Raw genomic sequence first — 26,274 nt, 5'->3', positions numbered from 1 at the left:
ATTTAGTACCTCATCTGCAGTGCTGTATTCCTAACAAAAATGGGACTTGCCAAAGATCCCATGACTTGAAGTATCACACACAGCTGCACATGTAGATTAGACTGTCTGAAATGGTTATCTTCAGCATGCCTCATTTCATCCCTACTCTGATGTAATTTTTGTGGTTCCATATATGTAGCAGAGGTGCCACAACTGAAATAAATATTACAGTAGATTGGAAAAAAAGTGAATTACAGTGTTGTCATAACTGTGTGGAAGTCTCTTTTTCTGACACACTATAGGGAGTGCATTACCACAAACAAACTGGTTTCAGGTTTTCAGGAATGTTCTCCACACTGTTCACATACTGTCTGAAACCTTCAGTTACATTTGAAACTTCTCACTTATTCTTAGATTTTCTTACTGTACAGAATATGGATACTTCATGAAGGATTTGAAGTTGTCACTTGAAATGAGCCTTTTCACTAATGCTCTGACAGTACTGTTTTCTATTCATTTGCGGAGTCGTTTTGCTTGATACTCTTCTAGGAAGTGCTCTTGTGAAATAGCTTTCTCTGCTCCCTTTATCTGAGCACATGACATTTTCTTAAATTGTTCAGTGGATCTTACTGATTTCATAATTGCTGGATGTGATGGAATTCAGCAACGTCTTTACAGAGGTACTGAGAAAATACCAATCTCCAAAAATGTTAGAAAGTGGTACCTTGTTGTACACAAACTTGGGGCTTCATAGTGTTTTCTGCAAGCTACCCTCATGCTTCATTTTTACTCAAGTCATTTGAGCATCTGTTAAAATAAGTGTTTAGAGCTCAGTAGGACTCCCTTACTGCTTGTAGCTCTCTAAAACTTGAGACCACTCAACACACTGACAGTACTTCAGATATCTTCTTATGATATGCACCTAACTCCTGTGGAACAGCTGGTAGTTCGTGTTGAGGTTTTGGAGACTGATGGTCCATTGCTTGTAGCTTGTTAAAAACCTGATTCATATCAGGAACTTAAATTGCATCACTCATCAACTCAATGCATTGGCACAATGCTATTCAAACAGCTTGTTGTACTTGTGGTTACATAGCTATAAAACACTAAAATTCCTACCTGGCATTACACTAAAACCATCACTGTGTGGTCCACTTAAGCTATCATACAAATTACTTGAGGAAAAACCTTAGAGAGAAATTTTAAAAGTTCAGCTTCTATTGTTTCTGCAGAGCTTCTTCTTCAGGAAGTCCAAATATGTTAAGTTTCTTGCTACAAAAGTGCTGTGTACACAACTACAGATATTTTGTCATACATTTTCCATCTAATGTTGTTACAACAAATGGGACAGTTCAATGTTTTCAGACTCCAAATAACAAGGAATTACTTAATATGGTTAGTTTGTATCTTGAACACCACATGTTCCTGTGATATTATTCATGTAAGCTGTAGGTGGGCTGCTGCCAGTTTCACATTGTTTTGAACCATGCTATCAATCTGGTGCAGTCAAGACCCTGAAACTTGGTGAAATAATCTGCTATACTGTTTCATACTGAAAAATGACACCTTTAAATTACTAAGACATTTTGCACACTTATCTCTTAATGTAATACGCCAAGTTTTCGGAAGTTACACACTGAACTACAGAAGTAAACAGAACTGTTTGCTACAGTGCCTATCTCTTCACTGAGAAGAAAATTGAAACACAGTACTTGTCCCATCCTGCCATGCCATGACTAATGATTAAAGCTATCAATTAGGCTGTAAATGCACAAATGAAAGGCACAATGGCTGAAGATAAATAGCTCTACTACTTACTACATAACTTCGTAGTAGAGTAAAGAATGCAACATCAGTGTAAGAAAGCACTGAGAAGGCAGTTGTCATGACATTTTCATGGATCATATTACACGATGAGTATCTAAAGTGACAATGTACATGAGTGCAGCATATACTCAATGCAGAAAATAGATGTCAAAGCCCGAATAGTACAATAGTACTGGCAGATGTAGTAGAAGACATAGGTACAACAAAAGGAAAGTTGCTGTAAGCATCAATGACTATCAACCAGTGGGTGTCCCAATATGAACACACTGCCAAGGCACAGTAGGAGTCAGCCACACAAAGAAACGCTGACAGGGAGCAGATTGATGCTCCGCACAAGAGCGACAATTATAAAACAAATTCTCAATTTGTTTATCAGTGCTGATCCAAGTGCAGTGACAACATGCTAATTGCTTCATCTGCACTATACCCAAATGACCAGCATGCGTTGTTTCTAAATTCTAATTTCCTTGTCCTGTTCCAGACCTCACGCCAGCCTGCGTGAGCTAAATCGCGTGCCTTTCGGCCTCCTCTAGTAACACGGTGTTGGCTCTCCTGCCAACCACAATACTGATGACCTCAGATGTTAAGTCCCATAGTGCTCAGAGCCATTTGAACCGTTTGGCATTGTAAAAGCCTAGTCTGATTCACAATGATACAAAAGCAATTTAATGTAAAAGACATAACATAAATGTTGCAATCACTAATAGATATCAGTAAATGGTAGAGTCAGCATTGAATGTATGACAAAAGGATTTCAGTAACTCATATATGGAAGTCTAAACTATAGTGGAAAAATATAATTGTATGTGTTATGAGTCAGAATAGTGCTGTTTAATATGGCACTGAACACCAAAATAAAAACATAAAAGAAGCTGCTGTAAAAGAAACGACATAACTTGGAAGAAATATCACACAATAAAGGAAAGTTTAATTTGCTAACAACTGGTAAAATTGGTATCTTATTGATACACAACCAGTTTCACAGCCTAAGGCCACTTCATCAGTTGCAAAGATGTTAAAAGGTCATAGGTGTACTCAGCACTGCTAGTCAAGATACATTATTCTGTGAATATTATCTACATTCCATTGACAAATGGGGTTGACAAAGATGTGATATTTCAATTGCATTAAAATTATTGCTGAATGGATCATGTAATTAAAGACCTTTGTATTAAGATTTGCCTTCATTGGTATGATGGCAGTGCAACCTAGTGTTGCGAAGAGAAGCAGCAGCCTGCACAAGTGATTAAGTTCGTCTAGATTGTAACCCGCTCCCCTTTCCAGAGGTCTTAGAATTAGTTACAGCTTTGAAGGAGGAAATAATTTCTGGATTTTGTCATAGCTGTAAGTAATTAATTCCTTGAACAGACTGCCACACTGCACTTATATGGGACCAATATGATAATCTTTTCAGAGAGTGACCTAAATTGATGCCTGATCCTCATGAGATGCAACTCTATTGTCACTTACATGGTAGCAGTAGTGACATATTTATGGCAGTTCTGGCCTCCCTATATGTGATATGGGAGATGCAATAACATTTTAAAAATGTGGATACACATTTTTGCTGCAATCAGCAGACCACAGATGTTTACACACTAACATAAAGCATTCCTTTATTTCTGCATACAGGTTTTTGGGTCAATATCTGGGTAATGTGTTAGATGAGGAGCAGTTTAGCTTTAGGAAAGGGAAAAGCACCAGAGAGGCAGTTCTGGTATTTCCATTGATAATGGAAGCAAGACTGAAAAGAAAGAGATGTTAATAGCATTTGTCACCCTGGAAAAAGCATTCAACAAGTCAGCTGGTGCAAGATGTTTGAAATTCTGACAGAAATAGGGGTAAGATATAGGGAAAGTTGAGTAACATAACAAGAGGGAACAATAAGGTTGGAAGATAAAGAATGAAGTGAAGTGTTCAGATGACAGGGGTGTAGTCTTTCACCTTTACTGCTCAATCTATACATCAAGGAAGCATTGACAGAAACAAAGAAATATTCATGAGTGGAATTAAAATTCAAGGTGAAAGGATATCAATCCTAAGATTCAATGACAACATTTCTATCCTCATTGTAAGTGAAGAATAATTGCAGTATTTGCTTAATGGAATGAGCACCCTAATGAGTATAGAATATGGACTGAGAAAGATGAATATAATGAGAAGAAGCAGATTTCAGAACAGTGAGAAACTTAACTTCAGGATTGGTGATCATTAAGTAGATCAAGTTAAGGAATTCTTCTACCTAGGCAGTATTATGGGTAGAGCATGGAGTACATAAAAAGCAGACTAGCACTGGAGGGCATTCCTGCTCTAAACCACCCTACTAGTGTCAAACATAAGCCTGAGTTTGAGGGAGAAATTTCTGAGAATGTACATATGGGGCACAGCATTGTGTCTCCATGTACATCTACACTCTGCAAACCAACATGAGGTGCACGGCAGAGCGTATGTCCTATTCTACTGGTTATTAAGGTCTCTTTGTGTTCCATTCATGTTTGGAGCATAGGAAGAATGATTGTTTGAATGCCTCTGTGCCTGCAGTAATGATTCTAATCTTATTCTCATTATCACCATATGAGTGATACCTCAAGAACTCTATATTCATAGAGTAAAACAAATACTAACAAAGAGATAGAGCGGCTGGCCAGTACTTACCTCAGTTCAGCTGATAGATACACAAAAAAGAACCGAAAATTTACGTTCCTAGCTTTCGGAATAAATGTTCCTTCATCAGGGAGGAGAGAGGGGAAAGAAAGGGAAGAAGGGAAAGTGGATCTAGTCACTCACAACCCAGGTTATGAAGCAACAGGGAAAGGAAAACAGGGAGGGTATCAAGGATGGAGGAATGGTTGTCAGAGAGAAGCCAAAGATATTCTATTGTAAGTACTGTGCCAGCTTCAAACCATAGAGGATGCATACAGAAGTAAAGAGGTATATAGTATAAAGATGTAGGATGAAAATATGTATGAATGGCTAAAGAGGATAGGGAAAGAGGAGAAGACTGAAGAGTAAATGGGAGTGAGGTTGTTTAACATAGGTTCAGTCCAGGGGAATGGCGGGACGAAAGGATGTGTTGGAGTGCAAGTTCCCATCTCCGCAGTTCAGAGGGACTGGTGTTGGGTGGGAGAAGCCAATTATTATGCTGGAGGGCATGCTCCGCTACTGGGTATTGGACGTCTCCTAGGCGGACAGTTCGTCTGTGTCCGTTCATGTGCTCAGCCAGTTTAGTTGTTGTCATACCAATGTAAAAGGCTGTGCAGTGCAGGCATGTCAGCTGATAAATGACATGTGTAGTTTCACATGTGGCCCTGCCTTGAATTGTGTATGTTTTACCAGTAGCGGGGCTGGAGTAGGTGGTTGTGGGGGGATGCATGGGGCAGGTTTTGCAGCAGGGTCGGTTACAGGGGTAGGAACCGCTGGGTAGAGAAGGTAGTCTGGGAATATTGTAGGGTTTAACAAGGATGTTACGGATGTTAGGGGGGTGACGAAAGGCAACTCTGGGTGGTGTGGGGAGAATTTTGTCAAGGGATCATCTCATTTCAGGGGTTGTCTTGAGAAAGTCATATCCCTTGCGGAGTAATTTATTGATGTATTCGAGGCCAGGATAATATTGGGTGACAATGGGGATGCTTCTGTGTGGTCTGAGGGTAGGAACATTGTTGTTGGACAGGGAGGAACATATTGCTCGGCAGATCTGTTTGTCGACAAGGTCTGCAGGATAGTTGCATGAGAGGAAAGCACTGGTCAGGTTATTGGTGTAATTGTTGAGGGATTTGTCACTGGAGCAGATATGTTTGCCATGAATACCTAGGCTGTAGGGAAGGGAGTGTTTGATGTGGAATGGATGGCAGCTATCAAAGTGAAGGTACTGTTGTTTGTTTGTGGGCTTGATATGGACCGAGATGTGGATGTGAGCTTCAACAAGATGAAGGTCAACATACAGGAAGGTGGCTTGGGTTTTGGAGAAGGACCAGGTGAAATTCAGATTCGAAAAGGAGTTGAGGTTATGGAGAAAATTAAGGAGTGTTTTTTCTCCATGAGTCCAGACCACAAAGATGTCATCTATAAATCTATACCAGGCCAGGGGAAGCAGCTGTTGGTTCTTCAGGAAAGCCTCCTCCATGCGGCCCATGAAGAGGTTGGCATAGGATGGAGCCATCCTGGTTCCCATGGTCGTTCCCCTGATTTGTTTGTAGGTCTGGTCTTCAAAAGTGAAGTAATTATGGGTGAGGATGAAGTTGGTAAGTGTGATAAGGAACAAGGTTTTTGGAAGATCTTCGGGTGGGCGTTGGGAGAGGTAGTGCTCAAGGGCAGAGAGACCATGGGTGTGTGGGATGTTTGTGTAAAGGGATGTAGCATCTATGGTGACAAGAAAGGTTGCAGGTGGGAGAGGAGTGGGAATGGATTTGAGGCGTTCTAGGAAGTGGTTTGTGTCCTTGATGTAGGATGGGAGTCTGCGGGTGATATGTTGGAGGTGTTGATCTACCAGAGCTGAGATACGTTCTGTTGGGGCTTTGAAGCCTGCTACAATGGGACGACCAGGATGGTTCTCTTTGTGGATTTTGGGTAATAGGTAGAAGGTAGGGGTACATGGCTCAGGTGGAGTGAGTAAGTCTATGGAAGCCATTGTGAGGCCTTATGAGGGACCTTGGATTTTTAGGATTTTCTACAGCTCAGTCTGGATGGAGGGAATGGGATCCTGGGTAACAGCTTTGTAGGTTGAGGTGTCGGAGAGTTGACACATTCCTTCTGCCACATACTCCACTTCCCCACTATTCTACCAACAAACCAAAGTCTAACACCTGCTATACCCATGACTGAACCTATGTGATAATTCCATTTTACATCTATATAAATTGATACATTCATGTATTTATATGAGTTGGCTGATTCTGTTAGTGACTCATTCCTTTTATTGCCATAGGTTACAGTGTTTTCTTTTTCATTTTTTGAAGTGCGAAATTTTACATCTCTGAACGTTTAGAGCAAGTTGCCAATCTCTGCACAACGTTGAAATTTTATCAAGACCTGACTGAATATGCAACTTGTTTCAGATAGTAACTTCATTATATACAACTGTAGTATCTGCAAAAAGCCTGATTTAATATTGCCTGCAAGTTTGTTAATATACAACATGAACAGCAAGGGCCCAAACACACTTCCCCAGGCCATATCCAGTGTTACTTCTACATCTGACGAGATAACTTACTGTGTCTTCCAGCCCTCAGTCCAGTCACAAATTTCACTTGATACCCCATATGATTGTACTTGTGACAGTAACCAGAGGCTTGATACTGAATCAATTGCTTTTTTGAAATTAAGAAATACTGCACTTACCTGGTGGCCTTTGTCCAAAGCTTTCAGTAAGTCATGTGAGAAATGTGTGAGTTGCCTTTTTCAAAATCCATCTTAGTTGGCATTGAGGAGGTCATTCTGTTCAAAACACCTCATTACATTTGAGCTCAGAATGTGTTCTAAGATTCTACAACAAATTGCTGTTAAAGATAATGGGCAGTAGTTTTGTGGCGCACTTCCTGTAGACAGGTGTGACCTGTGCCTTTTTCAAAGACCTGGGCACAGTATTTTGTTCAAGGGACCTGCAACAGATTACAGTTAGAAGAGGGGATAACTCTACTAACTGCAAATTCTGTACAGAATCTGACAGGGATTCCATCGGGTCCTGGAGCTTTGTTCACTTTTAACTATTTCAACTGTTTCTCATCACCACTGATACTAACAGTATTACTTATTTCATTCAAACAATGGAAAATCCAGGATGGAATGTAGCAAATGCAAACACAAACACAACTTGCACACGCGTCTGCAGTCTCTCTCTCTCTCTCTCTCTCTCTCTCTCTCTCTCTCTCTCTCTCTCTCTCTCTCTCTCTCTCTCTCTCTTTCATTCATCTTTTCAGTAATACGAGGATTAAATTTAGGCAATTATCATGGGTTTTCCTTTGTAGAGGAATGTTTGAAAAAGGAAGTAAGTAAGCATTTCGATTTTTGCTTTGCTACCCCCAATTTCAGTTCCTGTCTCGTTTGCTAGGATCTGATCACTAACTTTAGTGCTGCTAACAGCCTTTACATATGACCAGAATAACTTTGGGTTCTGTGAAAGATCAGTTGACGATATTCTGCTATGATAGTCACTGAAGAATTCATGCAGCCAAATGCGTTTCATTCATCATCTCTCTATCTACAGCCCTGCACTTTGTTTCACACCTATTATGCAGTAATCTCTGTTTCTTTAGAAGTTCCATTATGGTGACTGTAACCCATGGAGTTTCCCTCTCATTATGAACTGTTCTACTGGGTACATATCTATCTAGTGCATGGTCAACTTTTATTTTAAACATGAGCCAGAGTTCCTCTATATGCTCTTGCCCTGAGCTGAAAGTTTCAAGTTTCTCACTGAGATATGACACCACTGATTTTTTATCTAGTTTACTGAACATATATGTCTTTATGCTTGTTTTAATTGTTCTTTGTACTTTGGTAATCATTGTTGTAATAACTGCATCATGCTCATTGACACCAGTTTTGATGGGGACATCCTCAAAGAGGTCAGGTCTATTTGTTGCCATTACATCAAATAAATTTCCATCACGAGTGAGGCTCCTATCTGTTGCAGGTAGTTTTCAGAGAAGGTGCTTAGTAAAGTTGCACAGGATGTCTTATCATGTCCACCACTGACAAAACTGTAATTTTCGCAATTGTATGGTATTGAAACATGGATGGTGGGAAAATCTGAACAGAAGAGAACTGAAGCATTTGAGTCATGGTGCAATGGAAGATTGTTGAAAATTAGGTAGACTGAGAAGGTAAGGAATGAGAAGGTTTTTCAAAGAATTGGCAAGGATAGTAATACACAGGAAACACAAACAAGAAGAAAGGAGAAGACGGTGGGACATCTGGTAAGACATGACAGAATAATTTCCATGGTACTAGAGGGAGCTGTAGAAAATGAAACTATACAGGAAAACAAAGACTGGAATACATGCAGCAAATAATTGAGGAGTAGATTGCAAGCCTTACTCTAAGATGAAGTGGTGGGCACAGGAGAGGAATCTGTGGTGAGCGAGGTCAAACCACTCAGAAGACTGAAGACTGGTGCAGCAGGGAGGGGGGGGGGGGGGGGAGAAAATCCTGGCAACTAAATTTTCCCCAAATATTTTACTGCATACAGTATTTTATTTGCTTCATGGATGAAGTCTACTTTACATGGATAATATTGTACTGCTACAAAGATAGTAAACAGACCTTACAATGTGTCAGCTATTACATCAGGTCCTTTCATATAAATGTTTGCTGGTGCTCTGCCTTGCTGTATCCACATCTGATGATGCACGTGACATGGTGCATACTTCAACTTCAGAAGTTACTGAACTTATGGCACATGTATACTGATTTCCTTGTTCCTGACATTCTAAAAAAATAATTGGCTCATGATTACTACCAAGACCATAAGTATCTATTTCAAAGTTGTTCTACTTTGCCTTCTTCATCATCTTCTTCAATTTTTACGTAACCTCTTCAGTCACCCTATATATTCTTCTATTGTAGCCATCATCAACATGGAAGTAGTCAGGCTTAATACTGCTGTAACAGAGCCCATTAGGATCCTCTCACATCATTCCTTTGTGCTATGTAGTGCTGGAAAAGTGTGGAATCCTTGTTATTACCCCCCCCCCCTTTTTCCAGTTTCTGACCACCTTGTTCTCCACAACAAAACAGCACATCTTAGAGAACATCAGTTGTTAACTTAGTTTCTCTCCTATCATTTCATTACTGAAGCAACAGAAGACTGTCTTCAAACCATCTCACAGGTAAACTATGGTATGGAAATAGAAATTTATGGCATTTACCAGGCTCAGCACTTCTGATTTTGAAAACACTAAGTGTATCGTCATGTTTCAATCATAATACTTATTATTTCTATCAGTAATCATCTTGCAGGGCTCAAACACTCCTACTGCATCCCTATTAATCAGGTTTAGCACAGAAGGGAACAGTACAATTTCACACAGCTATAAATGATAACTCAGTCACATTATCCAGCTAGCATTTTCTGCACAATATGAGGGCATGCTCAGAAGTAGTACCTTGGAATTTTTATTGTGAAGACTCTTCAAGCTTTTTAAATGAAACAATTGTTAATCACATTCTACACCTTTATTCTTCACATCTACACATTTATTTCTCAACATAGTCACCCTGGAAATGAATACATTTCTTCCAATGAGATGGAGCCCCAACCACATCACTGCTTGCACCGCATCGTCACTATCAAAGTGAAGTCCTTGAAGGTGTTCTTTAAGTTCTCGAAACAGAATAAAATTGTATGGGGCCAAGTCAGGACTGTAAGGAGGATATTAAGTGACATTGAACCAAAGGTGATGGATTGCTGCAGACATTGCTGTGCTCATGTCTGACATTCTCTTTCTGAAAAAGAGGGTGTTCCATGTGGGGACAAACTCTTTGGATTCAGAAGTTGATTACAGCACGCTATTTCTCACACTCTGCCATAGTTATGTTACACACTGCCATATTACATGCTACTGTCTGGAACCCTTTATTTACAGAAGGCTGCAGATATATAGTCATGAAGAATACAGATTTAGAATATTAATAACATTTGTTTTGTTTAAAAGCTTTAAGAATTTTCACATAAAAACCTTGGAGCATGCTGTAGAAGGACTTAGTGAGGGGCACTTTATGAACTATTCGATATCACCCAAGATAGATTTTTTGGTATACCACTCAATCCACATTACACAGATCACATCATCATTACACAGAACACAGTATGTAATGAAACATCTTTTGTTTCATAATTTGTGATCATATGGTAATGCATACATTATGCATGTGATGTATTATAATTAATTAGCTTACCAGCATGCAGGGTAAAAATAATTAACCAGAATCTGCAATTACCAGAAATACATTATTTTGGAGTCAAACTTGATAATGGTATGGGAAATCTAATTATGTAACTCTTGAAAACAATAAGTGAAGATGTCGTGATCATGTTAGCATCAAATTCCAGCTTGTGACAAATCAGCAAAATAATCACTAAAATTCGATTATCTCATGTAGAGCCAAGTTAACAATTTGAAATTTTTGATGACACCAGATTAATTAAACTGACTCAGGACCTTAGGGAATCATGTTATGAAAGATGCCAGACTCAGAACGCCTGTAATTAGATTTGTAATTACACCTTTTAGAAATTTCCAATATAAACAAATGGCGATTTTGAGGTTATGACAAAACAAAATTTTTGCATAAAATGTAAAGCTTGTAACCTTATTCTGTAGCCTCTAAAGTTCAGCAATTTATGTTAGGATAAGCAGTTACTCAGTAATTAATAAGAAATCTGTAATTTTGTGATGACTATTGTTAACTGCATTTCATCACCTTACTAACTGTAACTTGGTAAAACCTTTATATCAACAATGAGACCAAAACAGCATGTGTTGTCAAGAAAGTATATAAGGAGTGCTGTATGTTGAAATAAGAAAGTGAAAAGAGAAAGAAAGAGTTCAGGTTGCATTGTTGTTCTGTGACAGAAGATCTGTGGAACTATGTTGTTTCAGAAAATATATGAACACTGGACCTTGCCGTTGGTGAGGAGGCTTGTATGTCTCAGCGATACAAATACCATAGGTGCAACCACAATGGAGGGGTATCTGTTGAGAGGCCAGACATACAAGTGGTTCCTGAAGAGCAGCCTTTTCAGTAGTTGCTGGGGCAACAGTCTGGATGATTGACTGATCTGGACTTGTAACATTAACCAAAAAGGCCTTTCCATGCTGGTACTGCTAACAGCTGAAAGCCAGGGCAAACTACAGCTGTAGTTTTCCCTGACAGCATGAAGCTACACTGTATGGTAAAATGATGACAGCATCTTCTTGGGCAAAATATTTTGGAGGTAAAATAGTCTCCCATTCAGATCTCCAGGCAGGGACTACTCAGGAGGACTTTGTTATCAGGAGAAAGAAAACTGGCATTGTACAGATAGGAGCATGGAATCTCAGGTCCCTTAATCAGGCAGGTAGGTTAGAAAATTAAAAAAGGGAATGGATAGGTTAAAGCTAGATATAGTGGGAATTAGTGAACTTCGGTGGCAGGAGGAACAACACTTCTGGTAAAGTAAATACAGGGTTACAAATACAAAATTGAATAGGGGCAATGCAGGAGTAGCTTTAATAATGAATAAAAAGAGTAGGAGCATTTGTAAGCTTCAATGAACAACATAGTGAACACATTACTGTAGCCAAGACAGACACAAAGCCCACACCTACCACAATAGTTAAAGTTTATATGCCAACTAGCTCCACAGATGAAGAGATTGAAGAAATGTATGATGAAATAAAAGTAATTTATTCAGATAGTTAAGGGAGATGAAAATGTAATAGTCATGGGGGACTGGAAATCAGTAGTAGGAAAAGTAGTAGATGAATACGGAATGGGCGTAAGGAATGAAAGAGGAAGCCACCTGGTAGAATTTTGCTTAGAGCATAACTTAATCATAGCTAACACTTGGTTTAAGAATCATGAAAGAAGATTGTATATGTGGATGAGGCCTGGAGACACTGGAAGTTTCAGATAGATTATGTAATGGTTAGAGAGAGATTTAGAAACCAGTTTTAAATTGCAAGACATTTCCAGGGGCAGATGTGAAATCTGACCACAATCTATTGATTATGAACTTTACTATTTTATCACACAATATGCACTTTGTAGACACTAAATACTCATAGTTTACTGAGCGATTTATTACTACATCAGCACGCGCCACCATCTTGATACGCTTCAGACACATTCAGATATATTTTCAAAATGCAAAAAAGGCAATATGCATAATATGTAATCTAAGACATAATGAATCATGCAGACAACATTTCAAAACAAATGGCATTATGACACTGCCCTCTGCTTACATTTATAATATTGTCTCATTTGTCAAGTCATACCTGTTAAACAATGACTGCCCACTAAAATTCAATGGAGATATTCATAACTATGCAACAAGGCAGCAATCTGACCTACATATGATTGAGTCCAGAACTACCTGCTACCAAAAAAGTGTTTTAAATGTTGGGATACAAGTGTATAATAATTTACCCAATGAAATCAAAGCAACAAAGAACCCAAGAGCCTTCACACAAAAGTTAAAAAAATATCTCTTGGACCATTGCTTTTATGCAGTTGATCAATTTTTCTAAAGGGGTTAAAAATGTAAACAATATGATAAATGTTCAATTAGGTCTGAAAATTATATACTGTGCAAGTCTATGAAATATACTGGATTATTATATACTGTGCATGTCTATGAAATACACTGGACTACTTTACATTTGTATTGGCTGTTTATATTTTACCACACAACATTTGTATTTACTGTTTTGTTAATGACAGCTAACTTCCTCATTGTAAAATAATGTAAAATCAATTTATTAAAAATTACTTGCAAATATGTTCTCTTGACCTGTCCAATATCGTATGTACAACCTTACAATTCTATGATTTGTATAAACTGTTTTGTTTAAGATAGGTAATTTCTCTGCTACAAAATAATGTAAAAATCAATTTGTAAAAATTACTTGTAAATAGCTCTCTTGACCTGTCCAGTATCATATGTACAGCTGTACAATACTATGATTGCCTGGATCAATAAAAATACAGGGTGATTCAAAAAGAATACCACAACTTTAGGAATTTAAAACTCTGCAACGACAAAAGGCAGAGCTAAGCACTATCTGTCAGCGAATTAAGGGAGCTATAAAGTTTCATTTAGTTGTAAATTTGTTCGCTTGAGGCGCTGTTGACTAGGCATCAGCATCAGTTGATGCTAAGATGGCGACTGCTCAACAGAAAGCTTTTTGTGTTATTGAGTACGGCAGAAGTGAATCAACGACAGTTGTTCAGCGTGCATTTTGAACTAAGTATGTTGTTAAACCTCCTGATAGGTGGTGTATTAAACGTTGGTATAAACAGTTTACAGAGAGTGGGTGTTTGTGCAAAGGGAAAAGTTCTGGACAGCCGAGAACGAGTAATGAAAATGTAGCATGCATCCAGCAAGCATTTGTTCGCAGCCCAGGAAAATCAACTCACAGAGCTAGCAGAGAACTGTAAATTCCACAATCAACTGTATGGAGAGTCCTACGAAAAAAGTTAGTTATGAAACCTTATCGTCTGAAATTGGTTCAAGCACTGTCTGCAGCTGTTAAGATTAAAAGAATCGATTTCTGTGATTTTATCCTTGCTCAAATGGAAACAGATGAATCTTTCGTTTCAAAGATTGTGTTTAGTGATGAAGCAACTTTCCACACTAACGGGAAAGTCAACCGTCACAATGTCTGTTTATGGGGCACTGAGAATCTGCGGGAAACAACTCAGTATGAACGTGATTCACCTAAGGTGAACGTTTTCTGTGCCATTTCAGCCAATAGTTTTTGGTCCCTTTTTCTTCGAAGGTGCTACTGTAACTGGAGATGTTAGAGAATTGGCTGTTCCCTCAGCTCGAACAAGAAGCACAACAATTCATATTTCAGCAGGATGGAGCGCCCCACATTGGCACTTATCTGTCCGTAACTACCTGAACGTCAACTACCCGAGGTGATGGATCGGCCGCCAGGCAGCCCATGACAGAGCACTTCACCACTGGCCTCCAAGAAGCCCTGATCGTACCCCCTGCGATTTTTTCTTATGGGGTATGTTAAGGATATGGTGTTTCGGCCACCTCTCCCAGCCACCATTGATGATTTGAAACGAGAAATAACAGCAGCTATCCAAACTGTTATGCCTCGTATGCTACAGAGAGTGTGGAACGAGTTGGAGTATCGGGTTGATATTGCTCGAGTGTCTGGAAGGGGCCATATTGAACATCTCTGAACTTGTTTTTGAGTGAAAAAAAACCTTTTTAAATACTCTTTGTAATGATGTATAACAGAAGGTTATATTATGTTTCTTTCATTAAATACACATTTTTAAAGTTGTGGTATTCGTTTTGAATCACCCTGTACAATACAATACAGTACAATACAATACATTAAAGCTGAAAAAATGGCAAAAAGGCGGGAATTTATGGCGATTTTTTAAATTTAATAATCAAGAGTTCTAGGCTAACACCCTCCAAGCAGCTATTTCAACAGCTAAATATTTCACCTTTACTATGAATCTACATATACAAAAGTATTACTGACACAAAAAGGTGCATTGAAAATTTCAAAACCAACTTAGATCAAAGTCATATATATATATTAAGAACAAAGATTCCAAGACTTACCAAGCGGGAAAGCGCCGGCAGACAGGCACATGAACAAAACACACAAACACACACACAGAATTACGAGCTTTCGCAACTGGCAGTTGCTTCGTCAGGAAAGAGGGAAGGAGAGGGAAAAATGAAAGGCTGTGGGTTTTAAGGGAGAGGGTAAGGAGTCATTCCAATCCCGGGAGCGGAAAGACTTCCCTTAGGGGAAAAAAAGGACAGGTGTACACACGCGCACACACACACACACACACACACACACACACACACACACACACACACACACACACACACATATATCCATCCGCACATACACAGACACAAGCAGACATAAATATGTCTGCTTGTGTCTGTGTATGTGCGGATGGATATGTGTGTGTGTGTGTGTGTGTGTGTGTGTGTGTGTGTGTGTGTGTGTGTGTGTGCGCGAGTGTACACCTCTCCTTTTTTCCCCCTAAGGGAAGTCTTTCCGCTCCCGGGATTGGAATGACTCCTTACCCTCTCCCTTAAAACCCACATCCTTTCATTTTTCCCTCTCCTTCCCTCTTTCCTGACGAAGCAACTGCCAGTTGCGAAAGCTCGTAATTCTGTGTGTGTGTTTTGTTCATGTGCCTCTCTGCCGGCGCTTTCCGGCTTGGTAAGTCTTGGAATCTTAGTTTTTAATATATATATATATATATATATATATATATATATATATATATATATATATATATATATATATATGTGTGTGTGTGTGTGTGTGTGTGTGTGTTGACAGTCATGTTGTTGTTATTGTTGTGGTCTTCAGTTTAGAGACTGGTTTGACACAGCTCTCCATGCTATTCTATCCTGTGCAAGCTACTTCATCTCTAAGTAACTACTGCAGTCTACATCCTTCTGAATCTGCTTAGTGTATTCATCTCTTGGCCTCCCTCTATCATTTTTCCCTTCCACACTGCCCTCCAATACTAAATTGGTGATCCCTTGATGCCTCAGAACATGTCCTAGCGACCATTTCCTTCTTCTAGTCAGGTTGTGCCACAAATTCCTGTTCCCCTCAATTCCATTCAGTAACTCGTCATTAGTTACATTATCTACCCATCTAATCTTCAGCATTCTTCTGTAGCACCACATTTCGAAAGCTGCTATTCTCTTTTTGTCTAAACTATTTATCATCCATGTTTCACTACCATACATGGCTACACTACAAACAAATACTTTCAGAAATGACTTCCTGACACTTAAATCTATACTTGATGTTAACAAATTTCTCTTCTTCAGAAATGCTTTCCTTCCCATCACCAGTCTACATTTTATATCGTCTCTACTTAGACCATCATCAGTTATTTTGTTCCCCAAATAGCAAAACTCCTTTACTACTTTAAGCGGCTCATTCCCTAATCTAATTCCCTCAGCATCACCCGACTTAATTCGACTACATTCCATTATCCTTGGTTTGCTTTTGTTGATGTTCATCTCATATTCTCCTTTCAAGACACTGTCCATTCCGTTCAACTGCTCTTCCAAGTCCTTTGCTGTCTCTGACAGAATTACAATGTCATTGGCAGACCTCAAAGTTTTTATTTCTTCTCCATGGATTTTAATACCTACTCCAAATTTTTCTTTTGTTTCCTTTACTGCTTGCTCAATATACAGATTGAATAACATTGGGGAGAGGCTACAAACCTGTTTCACTCCCTTCCCAACCACTGCTTCCTTTTCATGCCCCTCGACTCTTATAATTGCCATCTTGTTTCTGTACAAATTGTAAATAGACTTTTTCTCCCTGTATTTTATCCCTGCCACCTTTAGAATTTGAAAGAGAGTATTCCAGTCAACATTGTCAAATGTTTTCTCTAAGTGTAGAAATGTTAGAAACGTAGATCTGCCTTTCTTTAATGTTTCTTCTAAGATAAGTTGTAAGGTCAGTGTTGCCTCATGCATTTCCAACATTTCTATGGAATCCAAACTGATCTTTGGATTCTACCAATTATTCCACTTGTCTGTAAATAATTCGCGTTAGTATTTTGCAGCTGTGACTTATTAAACTGATAGTTCGGTAATTTTCACATCTGTCAACACCTGCCTTCTTTGGGATTGGAATTATTATATTCTTCTTCTAGTCTGATGGTATTTTGCCTGTCTCATACATCTTGCTCACTAGATGGTAGAGTTTTGTCAGGACTGGCTCCAATAGTTCTAATGGAATGTTGTCTACTCCCGGAGCCTTGTTTCGACTCAGGTCTTTCAGTGCCCTGTCAAACTCTTCATGCAGTATCATATCTCCCATTTCATCTTCATCTACATCCTGTCCCATTTCCATAATATTGTCCTCAAGTACATCACCCTGGTATAGATCCTATATACAGGGTGTTACAAAAAGATACGGCCAAACTTGGAGGAATCATTCCTCACTCACAAATAAAGAAAAGATGTTATGTGGACATATTTCTGGAAACACTTAATTTCAGTGTCAGAGCTCATTTTAGTTTTGTCGTCCACCTACGCTCAATGGAGCACGTTATCATGATTTCATACGGGATACTCTACCTGTGCTGCTAGAACATATGCCTTTACAACTACGACACAACATGTGGTTCATGCGCGATGGAGCTCCTGCACATTTCAGTCGAAGTGTTCGTACGCTTCTCAACAACAGATCCGGTGACCGATGGATTGGTAGAGGTGGACCAATTCCATGGCCTCCCTCCTCTCCTGACCTCAACCCTCTTGACTTTCATTTATGGGGGCATTTGAAAGCTCTTGTCTACGCAACCCCGGTACCAAATGTAGAGGCTCTTCATGCTCGTATTGTGGACGGCTGCGATACAATACGCCATTCTTCAGGGCTGCATCAGCGCATCAGGGATACCATGCGACGGAGGGTGGATGCATGTATCCTCGCTAACGGAGGACATTATGAACATTTCCTGTAACAAACTGTTTGAAGTCACGCTGGTACGTTCTGTTGCTGTGTGTTTCCATTCCATGATTAATGTGATTTGAAGAGAAGTAATAAAATGAGCTCTAACATAGAAAGTAAGCGTTTCCGGACACATGTCCACATAACATATTTTCTTTCTTTGTGTGTGAGGAATGTTTCCTGAAAATTTAGCCATACCTTTTTGTAACACCCTGTATACTCCTTCCACTTTTCTGCTTACCCTTTTTTGCTTAGAACTGGCTTTCCATCTGAGCTCTTGATATTCATACAAATGGTTCTTTTTTCTTCAAAGGTCTCTTTAATTTTCCTGTAGGCAGTATCTATATTGCCCCTAGTAGGATAAGCCTCTACATCCTTACATTTGTCCTCTAGCCATCCCTGCTTAGCCATTTTGCACTTCCTGTTGATCTCATTTTAAGACATTTGTATTCCTTTTTGCCTGCTTCTTTTACTGCATTTTTATATTTTCTCCTTCCATCAATTAAATTCAATATTTCTTCTGTTACCCAAGGATTTCTACTAGCCCTCATCTTTTCCCTGCTTGATTCTCTGCTGCCTTCACTACTTCATCCCTCAGAGCTACCCATTCTTCTTCTGCTGTATTTCTTTCCCCCATTTCTGTCAATTGTTCCCTTATGCTCTCCCTGAAACTCTGTACAACCTCTGGTTTAGTCAGTTTATCCAGGTCTCATCTCCTTAAATTCCCACCTCTTTGCAGTTTCTTCAGTTTTAATCTACAGTTCATAACCAATAGATTGTGGTCAGAATCCACATCTGCCCCTGGAAATGTCTTACAGTTTAAAACCTGGTTCCTAAATCTCTGTATTACCATTATATAACCTATCTGATACTGTATAGCATCTTCAGTATTCTTCCATGTATACACCTTTCTTTTATGATTCTTTAACAAAGTGTTAGCTATGATTAAGTTATGCTCTGTGCAAAATTCTACCAGACAGCTTTCTTTTTCATATTTTACCACCAATCCATATTCACCTACTATGTTTCCTTCTCTCTATGTTTCCTACTAGCCAAACTACACACATGTTACACAAGATTTATTGCTTCAGTCATACTATGCCTTCTTTCATTGCCATCTACAATATGGCATTCTTTTATGGGGTAACTCTCCAGGAGCCAAAAAAATTTTCACTTGGCAGAAGAAAGCAATTGGACATATTTACGGAATCACTGACAACAAGACCTCATGTAGACCTTATTTTAGAGACTTAAAAATTCTCATAGTCCCATCTCTTTACATATATTGTTGCCTATTAAACATAAAAGAAAACTTAAACCACTACACTATAAGGAAATTAGTTCATCAACACAATACTTGACAAACAAATATGATTGATATACCCACAACCAGGCTTAAGAAAACCCAATCTAGCTATGAATACATAGGCATAAAATTATTCAACACTTTACCCGTACAGGCTCAATTAGTTTCAACAGATATTTTCAAAACTAAAACCAAAGTGTGGATGAAGAAAAATACTTTCTACAGTGTAGAAGAATTTCAGAATAATTGTGAAGATGATCTAATTTATTGATAAACTAAGGCTTACTGTTATGTATAGTTATGGATGTAGAGGCAGCTAGCTATAAGCTAATAGGGTACAACACTGTCTTTTTTTTCTCCATGTAATATTTTTGTTATATAATGTACAAATAGCTATAATACTTCTGACAACATTGATTGCATGTTAATGCTGATAAATTATGGCTTACTGTTATGTATAGATCTAGGTGTAGAGGCTGTTGTAAGCTAATACTTTACAACATTGCTATATTTTTACTATGTAATATTTTGGTATGTAAAACATAATGTACAAATAGCTGTAACTCTTCTGACGACATCGATTGCATGTTAATGCTGAAAGATGGATAAAATAAATAAATAAAGAAATAAATACTCTCAAATTCCAGTCACCCCCCACTACCTGAATAATTTCTTATATCTCATCACATATTTCATCAATTTCTTCAACATCTGCAGAGCTAGTTGGCATATGAACTTGTACTACTGTAGTAGGCATGGGCTTTGTGTCTATCTTGGCCACAATAATGAATTCAATATGCTTTTTCGTAGTAGCTTACCAACACTCCTATTTTTTTATTCATTATTAAATCTACTCCTGCATTACCCCTATTTAATTTTGTATATATAACCCTGTATTCACCTGACCAAAAGTCTTGTTCTTCCTGCCATCGAACTTCACTAATTCCCACTATATCTAACTTTAACCTATCCATTTCCCTTTTCAAATTTTCTAACCTACTGATCTGATTAAGGGATCTGACATTCCACACTCCAATCCATAGAACACCAGTTTTCTTTCTCCTGATAATGACGTCCTCTTGAGGAGTCCCTGCCCGGATATCCAAATGGGGGACTATTTTACCTCCAGACTAACTTACCCAAGAGGTCGCCATCATCATTTAACCATACAGTAATGCTGCATGCCCCCGGGAAAAATTATGCCTGTAGTTTCCCCTTGCTTTCAGCCATTCGCAGTACCAGCACAGCAAGACCGTTTTGGGTACCATTACAAGGCCAGATCAGTCAATCATAGGAGACTGTTGCCCCTGCAGTTACTGAAAAGGCTGCTTTCCCTCTTCAGGAACCACACATTTGTCTGGCCTCTCAACAGATACCCCTCCGTTGTGGTGCACCTACGATATGGCCATCTGTATCGCTGAGGCACGCAAGCCTCCCCACCAATGGCACAAGGTTCATGGTTCATGGGGGGGGGGGGGGGGGGGGGCACCTTAACATAGCCTACCAAGTTCTTGTCTTTTTTTTTTTTTATTTGACTGAGATATTTTAGAGTTTGGCTAGATACTCTGATATCAGGTGATATCCACTGGCTGCTGTTCCCTGGCATGACACAGATTTTTGTAAGCTTTTTTGGAGTACAGATCTCAAATAGGGACATGAAAGTGGTAGAAAAGTATTGTATGAGTCATTGGTTGTTATTTCCGAAAATACAGGGCATTCCAAAATGAATGTATGGATCTGAAGGCTTTGTAGCATTTACTACATTCAACATACAGTTATAAATATTACATCAAATGAAAGAGCAGCTGAAACAGTTTTTCTTACAAATGTTCACTTAGGTGAAATGTCAGGTCATCACCGAAGACAACATGATCCATAATATCTTCGTCATGCAGCAACGTTTCGTTTGCAAGGGTGACACACAAACTGTATCTGTAGACTTTTTACAGCTTGTAACAACTGCAGACGGTAAGGATGTAGTTGCAAGATTCTACTTTAAGGTCTCCACAGAGACATCACTGGAAATACTAAATTACGACTAGTCATCAAAACTGATTTCTTGGTGCTATGTGTGAAAGGCTGCCACTCATTCAACACATTCTTCAATCACTCCAGTCTCTTCCCTTTGTGTACACATGAACAAACAAAACTGTTTGAGTTGCTCTTTCATTTGATGTATTATTTACATTTGTAATAAATGCTACAAAGCCTTAAAATCTGTATATTCATTTCGAAAGACCCTGTACATTTTGTCAGGACTCATTTGCTAATATCTGAATAAAAGTATTTACTTTTTCTATGCAAAAGTGTCTTTTATATTCCCACTTGCACTTTATTCCTTGAGTATAGAAGAATTTACACATGTGACAAATGTGTTGTAATCCGAAGGACTTAAGTTTCCATTTTGTGCCTCAGTGGTACCATTTTTCATGTCTGTGAAGATATTACTTAATAGGGAAGATGAGAAATCTGTTATTCAACTGAGGTCTGTAAAGAGCAATTTCATGTAAAGGCTGTTTAGGATACTGAGAAGCTGTCTTTTCTTCACTTATAGCCTTCCATTGGGTGCAGCTGTTCAAATCGATGCACGTCAATATTTTCTGTAAATTATTTGTTAACAATTGCATTACAGCACCTTCTCACTAGTAGCTTCCCTTCTCCAAATGCCTTCCATTGTTGTGTGCTTCAGTATCAATGCAATTGCTCTGTTGTTGAGATATTTGCTGACTGCTCAGTTTGGTACACGGTGCCCATTCCCATTACATTGCAGCAGGTAATTTATTTGATTATCAACATAATTTAGTAGTAAGTAGTAGAAAGCTAATTTAGAACGTAAAATGTACTTATATTCTTTTTGGAACATTTTGTCATCTTTTACAGTTGTCTGAATATCAAGTATGTAATAGGATTTTTATGATTTTAGGTGGGATATACTACATGATGGCAGGCTACAGTATGACATATAACCTCCTCGATGCAAATCATGTTGCAGAAATCTAAAAGATGCTATTCAAAGATTATAGTAATGAATTTCAAGAGGGTTTTGAAGACTAAATGGACACAGATGTTGATGTAGTTGAAGTCTGGTCCAGAGGATTCATAAACAGAGAAAGATGACGAGGAAGTACTTGAGGCAAATAGCCATTACTATATTGGAAAGGACAAATGTACAAAATGGAATAAAGTTCCACCATGGCAGAGAGTATGATTCAGGGGTCTCAATATTACTCAGAAGTTACCTGGACCTATAGGAGTGATAAAATCAGCAAGAATGCATTTGGAATGTTGTAATTACATCATAGATGACAATACTTTGTCTATTGTAGTTTTGTGTACAAATCAATATATTGAGAGTGTCAAAGCTTCATTCCAGAGACGTAAAACAAATAGACATTACTAAATTGAAAGCCTTCATCGGTCTCTTATTTTTAGCTGGAGTAAACAAAAGTAACAGACGAAACTTAGAGGATCTGTGGGGAACTGATGTGGATGGCACTGAGAAATTTCACCTTGTAATGAACATAAAATGTTTCAGAATCATTTTGATCTGTCTTAGATTTGACAATCGTGCAACTCATGATGAAAGGAGACAATTAGACAAGATAACAGTGATTCGGGAAATATTTTCTATATTTGTACAGAACTGCCAGAAATCCTATACTCTCAGAGAAAATGTTACAGTAGATGAGAAACTGGAAGGATTCTATGGAAGGTGCAGTTTTCGCCAATATATACCTAGAAAACCAAACAAATATGGGATTAAGATATATGCTCTTGTGGATTCCCAAGTATTTTACCTGTATAATTTGGAAGTATACATTGGGTTGCAACTAGAAGGATTATATCACATAAGCAATAAACCTCCCGATGTTGTTCTGTGACTATGTGAAACTATTTATCAGTGGGGTTGAAATGTGACCACAGACAACTGGTTTACTAGTATTAGCTTGATAGAAGAATTATGAAGGAAAAATCTGTCTTTTGTTGGAAATATGAAGAGAAACAAGTGCGAGATTCCTCCAGAGTTTCCTGCCAGTAAAAGAAGTGCTGCCAACAGTTCACTATTTGGCTTCAAGAAAGAACATTTCCTGTGTTCCTAGAAAGAGGAAGTGTGTGACATAGCATCAAGTTTGCATGATGATTATTCAATAGATGCTGACACTGGAGATATACCAAACCCATGAGACAGCAGCAAATTTATTTAAAGGTACTTCTAAACCTAACACTTAGTTCTTGAGGTGCTGTGTATTTTAATGCATTATCCTGAACATTATGGGAGTATTTTTATTTTTGCCATTACCTGTCAATGTGCTGCTTTTTTCCTGATGTTTTTCATTTATCTGAAAGTGTAGGCTTATTTCTCACAGTCTTTCCATTTTCTGGGTTTACAGCCAGAAAAAAGACACTTAAGTGGAGTTGATGTATGTTGCATTTGGCTCTTACTTAAGCAGTTCTATGCTCCTACAACTTTTGTTGTTGCTGTTGATTCTGATGCAGATATAATTCTTTGGACTGTAGCTGTCTTTGCTTCTGTTACTGATGCTGCTGGTACTGCTGAATTTGGATTTGCTGTTTTTGCTGATTTTGGTTTGTTGCCCATACTGGTGACTATTCCAGTATTTTTGTTGAATCTGCTGCTGCTGATGGTGTTGTTGTTGTTGTTGTTGTTGTTGTTGTTGTTGCTGCTGCTTCTGTTGTTGTTAGTGGTGGCTGTGGTGTGGTTGTATCAGGTTCTTGATACGGCAGATGCTTGTTTGTGCCTATTGATCTCTTCCAATAATTTCTACACTACAATTTGTTCCTTAGGTCATTCAACTGGATACAATGTTTAGTGTGAAATCTGTTCCCAATGATATTAAAGTCAATAACATACACATTTTGAACTGTTTGTATGTACTTGAAAAATGCTCATTAGCAGCACTAATCTCCTTGTTTACTCAAGCCCAATGCAGCAAACCATAGCTGTGTGGCATATTCATAAAGAGAATGTTTGTTTTAGACAAATGTGCTGGGTGCTTCTCTAATTCGGTGCAAGCTGTTGATGTTCCATTCTTGTATACATCAGATTGTCACATTTTGAGTTCTCAGGTCCATCTGGAAGTGGATGAAGCACGCAAATGTAGAATTTCTGTTGTGTGGTGGAGATTTCTGTTATAAAAGTTATGTAGTTAGCCTTCTAAAGTTTACTTGAATGGACAGAAACTTGTTATAAAGTTAATAAATTTACTTAAGTGGAAGTTTTCAGCAAAGTTTAACTGATTAATCAGAAGGTGGCAATGTTAGAAGTTCTGGGAACAGCTGGGATAAATGATAAATGTGTGTGGATCTGTTATTAATTTGAAACTGTTTCAGGTATAATTTTACCAAGCAGAGTTTGTAATTCTAAATGGAATCTGAGAATCAAGTGCACACAATTAAAAGTAAGCAAGTGGACCGAAAAGCAACTTGGCAAAAATATTATCCCACAATAAAGCTTTGGGGACTTGATTCTGGACTTCAGGTACTGTGCAAAGATATGTACTGTATTTTTTTACTATGTTATCAGAAACATTGTTTTATATTTCTAAAGAGTACCGAGTGTGTCTATTCAAAGTGAACAAACACGGAAGTGAGTAAATGTAGATTCGGGGTTCAATCAGAGTTTCAGTGATGGATCATCAACTGTAGACACTAGCTATCTGTTAGTAGAAGCAGAGGTTATTACTAGCTCTCTGATAGTAGGAGCAAATGTAGCCATGAATAATTTATAAACAGAAGCAGGTGGAGACATAGACACAGTATTTAAATAAATTTTCCAGCACTTAAATACAAAAGTCCAAAGTTTACATTCCCAATTAGGACAACAGATGACATGCGAAATGGAGGTAGCAAAAAACAACTAAAAACTGATACAGGAAATCAGATTAACAAGAAGATGAAATGGGCTATCTTGGAACTAAAGGTTCAGATAACAGCAAACTGAATTCATGTTGCAGAGATATGAGAGGAACTATTTGCACTTCAGTCCAGTCTGGGCATGAATAGCTTAGTACTCATGTGGAAACAGCAGAAGGTAGATTAGAAGCTGAAGAGGCAAATTTGGCACTTGAGATTTTGAAAACTTATGAAAAGTTAGAGAATATGATGACTTTTGTTAAATAAGGAAATTCTCAGTTGAGAGTAGAAGTAGTTCAGATGAAATGGTTTTTTGAGAAGAAATTCAAAAATTTTAAAGATAAATCCAACTAGTTGTTGTGTTAGTAACATCATAGAGCAGTTTTAGTTCATCACAGGCTATGATAGTACATACTGACCAGATTAGTGACTGTGGCAGGACTCTTACTGATGAGCTTGTGCAACAAAACGGACTCTATTGAACTTATGTAATAGCTTCCTGTTCTTGTAAATAAAGAATTGTATTAATCCACCAGTACATTTGTGTTGTGCAAAGGAGATACTGGCCACCCATAACAAGATCTTCCCCTTGCTTGCTTGTGGTAGAAAAAAACTGGTTCAAATGGCTCTGAGCACTACGGGACTTAACTTCTGAGGTCATCAGTCCCCTAGAACTTAGAACTACTTAAACATAACTAATCTAAGGGCATCACACATATCCATGCCCGAGGCAGGATTCGAACCTGCGACTGTAACGGTTGCGTGGTTCCCGACTGTAGGGCCTATAACTGCTCGGCCACTCCGGCCGGCTGTGGTAAAAGATTCTGCAGTAGCAAATGAGGGTAATTCAGTGCAATTGAAAATAATCAACTTGACCAGAGGTTTTACTTGCTTCTCTTGTGTTTTAGCTTGCAGGTGTGATTGTGTTTAACTGTTTTTATTTGCTAATTTTTTACTGTGCTATTGCTTATATTCCAGGAGAGGAGCCACAGTACTAATCAAATTTCTTTTTAGAGGCTTGGCTTGCTTCTTGATACAATGTATTTGGGTAAACCATGAATCCCCACTCTTTCCACCCCCTGCCCCCCATCCCTCAGCAGCAAA

The sequence above is a fragment of the Schistocerca gregaria genome, chromosome 5, assembly GCF_023897955.1.
Source record: "Schistocerca gregaria isolate iqSchGreg1 chromosome 5, iqSchGreg1.2, whole genome shotgun sequence".
Lineage (NCBI taxonomy): Eukaryota > Metazoa > Arthropoda > Insecta > Orthoptera > Acrididae > Schistocerca > Schistocerca gregaria.
The sequence above is the reverse complement of the archived record's forward strand: the minus strand, read 5'-3'. Positions refer to the sequence as shown.